Below are 10688 nucleotides of genomic sequence, written 5' to 3' on the forward strand. Positions count from 1 at the left end.
ATTTTATAATTTACAAAGGGTTTAAATGAAATTTTTTATTTTATTTTAGTAGAGGTTAGACCCCTGTCTACTTCCTAAATCCGCCCCTGTCTAGGACCAAGATTAAATTAACGATAATTGAGTTAGGTTTTAATGTTTTAATTTGTATTTAATAATTTTTTAATTTAGGTTAAGTTGAATGATTTAATAGGCATTTAGTATTTTTTGTAATTAGATATTATAATGCTTTGATTATAAATATTAAATTCTTTTGAAAGTCTCTTAAACTCTTTTATGGAATTTTGCAAATCTGGAAACAATTTATACCTTTATTTTAAGACATATTTTGTTTTATTTTACTCATAAGCTAGTTTCTTTATTTCTATATGTGTTGGTCACTTGGTTGTATGTATTAATTATTATATATTAAATTTATTTTTAATTTTAAAAAATAAATCAGTACTCTTCACAAATAATATTAAATAATATATTCTAAATACTATATAAAATATTATAAAATATGTACTATTTAAATATTATATTTTAATATTGTAAAATACTATATTACCTTACTCCAGAATTTAATATTTCAAAAAATGCAATAAATTCTTGCTTTATTATATATGTAAAATATGATACATATATATATGAAGTTGAATATCTATTTTACTTATTAAAATTGGATTCTCAATTATAATTTGACATCTATTTTGAATTATAGAATGAATTATTGGTTGGTCTAAAATTAAGGTAATATTATTTAAATTTTGATTATTACATTTATCAAATCTTATTCTTTTATTTTAGAGGACTCTTTTAATATGACATTTCTTACTCAAAAGGTAATTTCAAAAGATATATAATAATTTCATAAATATTTTAGGATTGTTTTTTCATAATTTTATTTGAATAAATTTTAAACCATAACTTAGTTATTATTTGCATATTATTTTTGAAAATTACACTGCATTATACTTAAAGTGGAAATCTTAATATAGCAATTATAATGGATTAGTTTTAAAAAAGAAACTGGACAGAGCTTCATTATATTTCAGATATTAAGGTAGTGTTTGGAAAGCCTCTAATAATTGGATTTGAGTATTACTTGTAATTACAAAAAAATGGAATGTTTGAGTAACCATTGTAATTGGTGGGTCCAACTAAATTGACTGTAATTGGAGCACCACAATTACACTTTTCAGTCAGCGGCTCCCCTCTCTCCTACCACTTGAATCACTAAATTTAAAAAAAAAATTGGGTGCAACCTGATCAATTGATGGCACCCGTATTTCACACCAAAAAATACACCCTTTTTTTTGTCCATGTATAGCGAAAAAATATATTTTTATTGGTGTCACCGATGTGTCAAGCAGCACCTGATTATTTTATTACAAATTTTTTAAAGCTGAAAAAAACTAGTATATTAAATTTTGGGTATTGAAACTTGGACCCATGACTAACGACCTGCCACTGATGTGACCCATTAATCACGTTTCGGGTTCCAATACCCAAAATTTAATATACCAATTATTTTTCCAACTTTAAAAATTCTATTTATTATTATATTATATTATTTTATTTTATTATAAAAGATGGTTAGTTTGATCTCAACCCCTCACAGATATCAATCAAAAGGAAAAAAAATTAAGAGCTGCTGAAGGTCACTCCCACCCCGAAAATCAAAAGAAAGGTATGTGTTTTAATTTTTTTTAGTATAATTAGTTATATTAGTAGTAGTTTAGTATTAAGGTATATTATTTTGTTAAAAAAAGGTTAGTACTAATTATTCCCTCCAGATCAATCACCACACGAAAGAAAAAAAAATAGATCCAGTTGAAGGTCGTATAATTAGTTAATTAGTATTATTAAGGTTTTTTTTTAGTAGTATAATTAGTTTTTTAGTAGTAGTTTATTTGTGTTAAAAATTTCTTTTATTTAGTATTAGGGTATGTTAATTATGAAAATTATTATACTTGTGTATGTTTACTTCGAAAAATTTCCCAAAGTTGTGAAAGGAGGATGACGAAACTATTCTACAAATTTCCAGTTTCGTCAAATCCTATCAAATTTATCGAGATGGAACTTTTAGACGATGATGACGTTGAGACAATGGTTGTATTATATTTCCCATCACGGAGGGTGAACACTGAACCGATTCAGTTTTTTTTAAGTTAGCAAATGCAGAGCTCGTTGAAAATGTAACTCAGTTAAGTCAGCAATATGGAGTTGAAGACTCGCGTACAGATGTTCCGAGAGTGTCTGTCGATAGGAGGTCGTTTGTGCGTGATTTTGACATCGATCTCAACGTTGAATGTTCAGATTAGTACAATGGTGGATTACAAATACATTAGTTGTTATTAAAACCGATGCGCTTGGTGAAGATGGATCTGATAGTATGGTTGTTTTGATCACGAAAGTAAAGATTTTAGTGACCCCGATTTAGATGATGTCCTAGATGATATCAACGATAAAAGACTGGATGATGGAAATGGTCAACCTTTTTGGTCGAAAATATGAGTCGTCGTGTCTTCATACACAAAGGTCTCAGAGCCCATATGTCGGTCGTTGATCCTGATGTGGTGCATGCTTCCGAGTTCCTTGAGTACTCGGACATAATACTTGCTCACTTGATGTTACTAGATCCTAGATTAGAAGATTTGTTCGTGGGTCAAACATTTACGAGCAAAGACGAGTGTGTTGGTGCCATCAAGCGCTATAGTATGAAGGTTTCTGTCGACTACAGGATGGTCGACTACATGCAGGTGGCATGTACGAATTGTATTTATACAGAGGTCCCAATAGTAGAAGATACGAAAATATGTTGGGCCTTATACATGCATTTCTGCATGTATGATATAGGAGACCACCGCAAGCTTGATTCAAAAACCATCTGCAACTACATATTGGAAATGGTTAAAGACATGCCCATCATTCCCGTATCGGTGTTGATTGCTAAAATGCAAGAATAGTTCCAGTACCGAGTTTCATATTGGAAGGCATGGTTGGCTAAACAAATGGCTATAGATCAGTTGTACGTAGATTGGGATACGTCGTACAACAAACTCCAAGGGTGGATAGCCGTAATGTGAGAGTACGTTTTAGGGACTGTGGTTGAGTTGCATACGCTCTCTTATTACGATCGGGACAGCCAACTCCATCTAGGGAAAAGAACTTTGTAGGGGTAGGGACAACCAACCAACTATATCTGGGGTGGCAATGGGCTAAATATGTCAAACATCATTGGTGAGCTCGGTTGCTGATAAAAAAAACTGCAACCGCCCATTTTCGGGTGTATTGCATAACCTGAGTACTCCGGGGAAAAAGTACTGCAACCCCCCAACTCCGAATGATAGGAACTACCGGTCAAGTACGTGTATGACAATGAAGGTGTCCGCTTAAGCTCAAACTCTAGCTTAGGCTCCGGCTCGAGTGAGGGAAGAGAAGACGGCTGATGAGGTCATCTTTGTAGGGGACCTCGTCATTTCATGTGTGGAGGGACTACCATCAATTCGCCACCATATAAGTAGGGCCTGCAGCCTAAACACGCGGTACGCACCCTAATCATATTAAATTACAAAATTGATTAATATCTCGCAATTAAATAAAAAATTACGTGCAATATTAGAACATTTTTTTACTGGCAAATGGATTGTCCTTACTATGTGCCCCTCTACAATAAATAAAGAACTCATTTCAATATCTGCACAAACAATTAAAATTTTAATCATCAACTTAACAAATAAACAATATAAAAATAACTGCAATTATTTTCTTTCGAAACCCATATTCGTAATCAACAAAAATCAAATTACTCAAATAATTTCTCCATTATATTAAATGCAGTAAGCGAAAAATAAATTGGGAAATTAAATTAGCAATTAATTTCAATTGCAACTATTTTCAAGGTAATAGTTTAATATTTAAAATTATTAAAAGAAACTTTTTGCTTAAATTCCCGACTATTCCTCGAGTCTGATTTCCACTCTACTAACAGTTCGAAGAATTGTAATTTATTAATTAACGAAATGGAAGGTTGCTTCTTAAGTGTATACTATTCTTTAATCTATAGTAAACAAAATAATTAGTATTAATCTTTTAACACAAATAAAATGCATTAATATTAACCTTAATAAACTTTTACTAAAATATAACCTAAAAAAATACAAATAAAAGAGTGAAGAATTTTACATTTGATTTTCGGAGGGGGACCTCCAGCATTGAAGAATTTTGTTTTTCACTCACTGATGTGTCGGGGTTAGGGTACCAAACCAACCCCCATTTAGTAATAAAAGAAAATAATATAATAATAAAATAACTTTTTTAAAGATGAAAAAGAAATTGATATATTAAATTTTGGGTATTGAAATTTGGACCCGTCACCAATAGGTCACATCGGCCATTAATATTAACCTTTTAACATAAATAACATGTCTTAATACTAACATTAATATACTATTACTAAAATATAACCTAAAAAATACAAACAAAGCAATGAAGAATTTTACCATTGGTTTTCGAAGGAACCTTCAGTATAGCCCTATTCATGGGTTGGACCACCTTGTCTGGCTTAAAGGTCCGCTCGAAATGTGAGAGAATTTGAATTAAAATATAGGCCCGAAAAATGAGTTTGGAGAAAAAAATAAGGCCCGTTTAAAAACCAGATCGGGCATTGAGTAAGACATTTTTGGCTCAGGCCCGACCTGAATTTACTAAAGGACAAAAAGGTTTTACTTTTTTTATTTTATTTTATTTTTTAATGTTATTTTCTTGTTGTTTTCTCCCTATTTTGCTACTATTTTACTATTATGTTGCTACTATTTTGTTGTTATTATTTGGATATTGTATAAAACTTATTTTATTGTTAATTTTGTTATTATTTTAAAGGCATTTGTTAATTTTGTTATTATTTTAGACGTATTTGCTTGTTAAGTTGCATCTATCTTAGTATTATTTAAGTATACATATTTTTTATATTTTCAATTTGTTGGGAAATATTTATTTTGATGTTTTTAGTATTTTTGATGTATTATATATATTTAAAAATTATATAAAAAATTAATACGGGCGGGCCGAGTCGAGCCCTGGTTTTAGCATTTTTATCCGGGTCAGGCTGCGACCAGGCTTAGCCAATGAGCTTGAATTTTTAGTTGAACCCAACCCGAACTCGGCCCAACCCATGAACACCTCTACATCAGTTCAGTAGTAAAGAATTTTTTTTCACTTCAAATGAATGACTGATGTACGGGGGTTGGGGACCAAACCAACCCCTCTTCTATAATAAAAGAAAATAATATAATAATAAAACATATTTTTTAAAGCGGAAAAAAGTGGTATATTAATTATTGGGTATCGGAATCTAAACCCGTCGACCACAGGTCCGGGTTCCAATACTCGAAATTCAATTTACCAGTTTTTTTTCCAACTTAAAAAAAATAATAAAATAATTGGGTGTCGCCTGACATATCAACAACACCAATAAAATTTTTTTGTTATACATGTACAAAAAAAGGTGTATTTTTGGGTGTAAAATACGAGTGCCATCAATTGATCAGGCTGCACCCAACTTTTTTTTTAAATTTAGTGATTCAAGTGGCAGGAGAGAGGGGTGCTGCCGATTGATCAGGCGACACCGATTTTTACTGTTGAGTTTGTCTAGATTGGTAAATATTAGGACCTTACCTATTTCATTATGTATTATATTATATTATATTTTATATTATTTGGTTAAAAAACCCATAAGTTTATTTCTAAATTCTGCAATTAAAGCTACAAACTATTTGGATTGTGAACTCAAATATTATAAGGACGATGCTAATTATGCAAATATAAGATGTTTTCTTACACTATGTCATGGGGTATGATACCATTTTAGATAATGATGTCAGGCAACAAGTACCATAGGTAGCTTACGATCTCTTTAATTTGAATCATTCAAGTCTTTAAAATGTGGTTAATAAGACATTTATTGTTCTTAAAAAATATTTCTCATATTAACATCACTAATAATTTTTGCGATTATAATACATATAATGATTTTATTTTATTTTTTGTTACTTGTTTAGAAATTATTTTTATCATATTAATAATTTTTATAGTAACTATTTTAAAAAAATATAAATTATGTAATTATGTAATTACAATTTGTACTACTAAACATGACATACGAAATTACGATGTAATTACACTCTACCTGCCAAATACATCTAGGGAATTATAAGTCATTGCAATTACAAAAAAATGTGATTACTACTCTAGTAATTACACTTTAATCCAATTACATTATAATGTCCAAATACAATAATTTTCTAATTAAACTTAATAGTCATTGAAGATATTTTATGTAAAGAAAATATGAAAACTTTATATTAAAGTAGATTTTAATGTAATTTTATTGTCCCAAGTGGCAACCATTTAAAACAAGTTATCAATTCAACCATACCAAAACCTATACCTATACTAATATCCAATATTGCACTTATTCAAAACATGCCAAAACACACCTAAACCATTACTTTAAACAGTTAACCAATATACCTCAATGTCACTCATTCACAAAAACTTTAAAACCTATTGCACATAATTTTGGTACCACAACCTAGCATTATGAATACAACAATTCAACATCCCAAAAATGTAACACTCAAACTTCTCAAATACTAACCAATACTAATCATCCACAATTCAAACTTCCATTTCATTCTATTTATTTTAAACCTCATTCATGCTATCACATTAAAGCATATTCATTTATTATACCATTTTCATCTTAAAGAGTCATAACTTATCATTAAAGCCTACTCAAAACACCACAAAACACATATATTTACAAAATTCAACTAACCCTAAATTCCTATCAAAGAAATCAAAACAAAATCCCCAAATCTCACATAAACATCTATCCAACTACTCCTATTTACATACCACTTATAACTGAGCTAGAATGGTCAAAAGTCTACTAAGTCACTAGATGGATAGTGTGAGCTCCAACGCGATCCAACCTGTAACACCCCTAACATGTCTCTGTGATTGGATAAGGGTTATAGAGCATTACAGTGCAAAACAAAACCTTAATCATCAAAACATGGATAAACATGCAATTCACATATTTATTTTCAATAACTTAATTTAAATATGATAAAAATACTTTTACGGGTTCTAAATCAAGCTTGATTAGCCCTAAAAATAATTTGGAAACAATCAGGGACTTATTTGAAGCAAATAAAAATTTTTAGGCAAAACATGAAAAATTCTATGAAACAAGGGTCACACGGTCATGTGTCCAGGCCGTGTGACATAGCCCAGACCATGTGGACATTTGAAATAAGGTACACGGTTGTGTCGTGGGCTGTGTGCCAAACCATGCAACTACCTGTTTTGGGAGACACAGCCGTGTTGTAGACCGTGTGAAACCTACATTTAAAACAATAATGACACACAGCCACGCGAACAGCCAATGTGTGACACATGGTCGCGTGACAGCTCGCGTCTCAGGCCATGTGTACCAAAATGTACATTGAAAAACAAGTTTACCAAAAATATTTTCTTGAGTCATAAGCATACCATTTGCTAACCTTTTAGCCTAATCAAAACACACTTAAACGAGAACAAATCATGCTAAAATCAACATATATTCGATACATTTCCATCAGTCAAACAATGTACCCACATTGGTACTACAAAATATACATCCAAAGAAATTCATCTAATTGACATGAACTAAGCTTAAAATCTACACCATGCATATAACTATCACTCATCCATTTCAACTACAAATTACACAAATTAAGTCAAGAATCATTCATCATATACTTACCAAAATGCCAATCAAGGGCACCACATTTCACACACCAAATTTAGACCTATGCCACATCTCAAAGTTCTAGTTTGAACTTATGTCAACCATACCAAATATCCATTCCCAAACATGTCATTATACCTTATAATACCTAATATCTATAAAGCATGCATAAAATTCATCCACTCATACTTGTACCTATTATTCACATGCCATCATTTAATATCACTAACCACAACAACTTAGCACAACTTAAACAAGCCAAATCACTTAAATAACCTTTTTAGCCCTATTATATTCCATTTATAACCATTTGCCAAAATAACCAATCTTTACCAAAATGGATCAACAGATAGTGTGATTGTGCTCCGACACAATTCCAACCAGCCAAGCTTTTCGATGACTTATAGATACAGAAAGAACCAACTATGTAAGCAATTAATGCTTAGTAAGTTCGTATAAAGGAACTTAAACTTACAAAACGCATTAATTAAACAACCATGAATAATTCCTTTTTGTTTTAGGCCAAATTTCCTTTTTCCTAAACACAACACCTCACAAGATTAGTAGGTGAAGTAATGCACATGTAAATTTAACCAAATAAGGCGTATAACATATCAAGCTTTTCAAATTCATCAATCATTTTCATCATATACTATGCACTTTCATTTTTATCACCTTTTACATCTCAAACTTCATATATCATACATACTATAGCATAGTAAATCATGACATATACCTAATAAGCATTTAGATCTTATATATTAACTGACACATATATATCCATTATACATTCTTCTCATTTGAGTCCAAATAGCTAATAGATAATAAGGAAACATAACATCTATGAAACATTACATATATTACGAAATAAATTTCATGCATATTTCATCTGTCACATGATAAATTCTCATTATTTTCATTTCATATATGCATATCCATCTTTCCATTTCATATGAACATTAAGTTTTTATACATGCATTTCCATTAACCTTTACTTACTCGTTGAACCATCTATGATTTCATTGGATATCGGGAATGCTCACACATAGTGTGCCTTTTCATGTAATCATAACCTTTCCTTTTCAATAGTGCTCACACGAGTTGCGAAATGGGCTTGCTCACACGAGTTGTGGGTCAGAATGTTTGCTACACGATGCTGCTCACACGAGCTATAGAGAATCCGCAACAAATGCAAAACCTCAGTTATCGGTAGCACATTCAAAACCAGCACCCAAAACCGTATAATCCCTAATGACATGTCATTTGTATCCTAAGAATTCACATGGCTCAAATGGGACCGTTTTATATATCCAAGCCTTAATTGGCATTCAATATATCATTTTTCACATATACATTTATTTTATCATATTAACATTTGAGTACCTTATCCAAATCAAAACATTATATCATCCAAATTAATTTACATCCTATTTTGTTCTATTTATCAAAATATTATACAACTACTAATCTAATCTATTTATAACATAAATATTTATTAACATTACATTCAAAACATTACATGATAATTTAGTCCTTAAACTTACCTCAATTAGAATGATTCCTAAAACAGAGTCAACAACTAGCACGAAACCTTAGCTTTTTCCTTGATTTAAATCCAATTGTAGCGTTTCTTGATCTAAATAATATAAATTCATTTAATTAAATAATTCAAATATCTTAAAATAATTATGTAACACCCCTATACCATGTTTGACTCAAGGAACCTGGTATAGGAATATTACATTTGATGCCAAATTAATTCTTGGCTAATTACTAATATATTTGAACATAAAAACGAACACTTGGAACATACTTAATATTTTTCCTAAGTACATGCCATTCTATTCAAAAATTTAAAACATACCTTGTTGTTACTTGAAGATGTGACGAGATGAAAGCTTGCAATCTCAAATTCAACTCTTCAAAAATCACTGTACCTAATCTGCGCAAGAAAACAAACCGTACGCTGAGTATATTTACTCAGTGGTATTACTATAATTCAAATACTTAAAGTAAAATATTAAACTTGTATTTTCAATCATAAGCCATTCTCTCTCAATGGATCATTTATTTGTTCATCTTTTAATTTCATACTACCAACTAGCTTAATTAGCTTTAATCATTTCAATTTGCACTTCAAACTACTGTATCATTATTCATTTTACAAAGAATCTTTTTGTTCATATATCTCATTCCAATAATTCATTCCATTTCATATATAAATCATTCAATTCAACAATTCATACAATATCAATTCTGATTATCAAATTGTTCATTACCTCTATTAACAACTCATAATCTTTATACTTATAATCTTTAATAACCATTTCATGCACAAAACAATTTGTTTCATTAATAGTATTAACTATCTCAAATTCATTTCAATTTCCAAATTTTCATTATAATAACTCATCCATTATCAATTCCATTGTCAATTCGTTCTTTTATAATCAATTTACAGTTATAGTCTTTTAATATTCGATTCATACATTAAATCCATAAATAAATTTCAAAAACTTGTATTCAATTAAATTCAAGTATTATTTCACTATTTCAAATCATTTTATTTTCACTTCTCATTTCAATTCAATTTAGATCAATTCAAATCACTTTTAATTTCCAATCAATATATCTTCAAATAGTCACATAATTCATGATTCAATATCATTTCTTACCTCAATTCTTTTATTTTCCCCCATTAACATGACTCGGACTTTGACAGATACATGGATTCCAACCCAAGCACACCAGTATGGCACATTGTGCCTAAAACGGTACATAGTACTTGATTAGTATACAACACATAAGTGCCTGAAATGACACGCGAGATGCCTGATATGACACACGAGGTGCCTGATACGACACACGAGGTGCCTAAAATATGACACATAAAGTGCCTGATCGACAAAGC

The sequence above is a fragment of the Gossypium hirsutum genome, chromosome D12 (assembly GCF_007990345.1).
Source record: "Gossypium hirsutum isolate 1008001.06 chromosome D12, Gossypium_hirsutum_v2.1, whole genome shotgun sequence".
NCBI lineage: Eukaryota > Viridiplantae > Streptophyta > Magnoliopsida > Malvales > Malvaceae > Gossypium > Gossypium hirsutum.